The sequence below is a fragment of the Pteropus vampyrus genome, unplaced genomic scaffold, assembly GCF_000151845.1.
Source record: "Pteropus vampyrus isolate Shadow unplaced genomic scaffold, Pvam_2.0 Scaffold803, whole genome shotgun sequence".
Lineage (NCBI taxonomy): Eukaryota > Metazoa > Chordata > Mammalia > Chiroptera > Pteropodidae > Pteropus > Pteropus vampyrus.
In genome coordinates this window covers 94359-95981 of record NW_011889584.1, presented here as the reverse complement: position 1 = coordinate 95981, position 1623 = coordinate 94359, and the positions used below count along the sequence as shown (strand labels likewise).

General features: G+C 37.6%; 1 long non-coding RNA gene across 1 annotated transcript in view; it reads left to right on the top strand.

Annotated features, from left to right (window-relative positions):
• The first annotated feature begins 849 nt into the window (after positions 1 to 849).
• LOC111734117 overlaps positions 850 to 1623 on the top strand; it is a 4259-nt gene continuing 3485 nt past the window's right edge. Inside the window, exon 1 of the long non-coding RNA XR_002778311.1 lies at positions 850 to 952. This is a non-coding gene — a long non-coding RNA (uncharacterized LOC111734117). The remainder of the gene's footprint in view (positions 953 to 1623) is intronic.

Below are 1623 nucleotides of genomic sequence, written 5' to 3'. Positions count from 1 at the left end.
TCATAAAAAATAAGTGAAGTGCTTTGAAGAAGGCTTAGCATATGAGTATTTAATATATGCTGATGGCTATTGTGATACATACATATCACAACAATTATTGTGGATCATGTGTATTTAATCCTAAGTCGCTCTTATGGTGCTAATTTTCAAATGAGGAACACGTGTGCTGAGTTTATTATCTCTGTTCCTTGCCCATGTTACTTAGAGTTGTAAAGAGATCATTGGGATTCAGACCCTAGCGTTCCTCATACAAAGCTCATTCTTGATGTCTATGTGATATTGTTTTATTTAAAGAGAATATCTTGAGCAGCAAATACAGATACATGTTTCCACTTCCAAAAGTTTCTCAGAGGAAAATAATGATTTAACATTTTTTTCAGAAGCTTAATAAAACAGTTAAAATGAGCTATTCTCAGGTCTGTATACTGTATAACATAATTAATAGTCTGTTTATTTTACTCAATTCGATAGCATGTCTAGAAATCTATTTGTTGAATAAAACTCATGGAAAACTTCATCTCGTGTTAGAGTAGATAACAGTGTCCAAAATCTGGGACTCAACGGTGAAATGCTACTTCAGGACCATGGAGAGCATCCCTGAGCCCCACTCCTTTCTTGAACCAACAGATATTTGCAACTCTCTGTGCTTGGGTCATGTTAAGGTCAAGTTTAGGCATTTGTTTTTGTTCTTATTCAAGCATGCAGGTGGTCAGCTTTTGGTCTTTCTTTTGCAGGAGGCCTTGTGGACTCTACTCATTGAGCTGTGGTTGGCTGTAGTCATAGGATCTCAGAGTTCACCTATGACACAGGAGATCGTCTGCCCGCCAGTGACTGTCCTGATTTCATCTGTGGAGTGCACTATCTCCCTGTACATGGCCATCGTTGCATTTTGGTGTCTATCCCAGCTGTCCTGGAACGTTCCCTGGTCTCTAAACTCATTCCTGTTGTACATGTGAGTAATGAGCAATGGATGTATTTTTTTTTTAAAGTAACGTTCTTTGCCTGCTAATACTATTAACTAGTGAATAAGTCCAAGGATGATGAATTCCTTGCATGGCTAGAGCTAGAAGAAAGCAAAGAGATTATCACCTAGTTATTTGGCTGAACAATAATTTGAACCAAGTATTGTAGAGCTCCAGTGTATTAAGAAATACAGAATTAGGAAATGGGTGTCGTACTCAAATAACTCCACAGTGCATTTTGGAGGTAAATCTACATCTTCATGATAGGATACCAGGAAGAGAATAATATGTGTTGCCTAAGGGACTGAGAAAGACTTCACAACAGAGCTGCCATCTGAGCTGGATCTGATGTGGGACGAGTAGTATTTCTTCTACTTCATGAACACTGGCTCAGAGATAGTAAGAGAGAGAGAATTAAAATAGCGATGTGCATGTGTATGATTTTTCGATTGGCAACATGTTTAATATGAATAGTAAGCAGGGTTGATGAGAATGTCAAGAAATGAGCACTTCTTCCAAGTTGTTGGTGAGAGTATTAAAAGTCTCATATCCAGCAAGTCTACAATCTTACTGCTGCATGCCTCCTATATCAAATTCCTTGTCCAAGTATGAAAATGCACATTAGTAAATTTATACATATCCTGCATTATCAATATAGTAT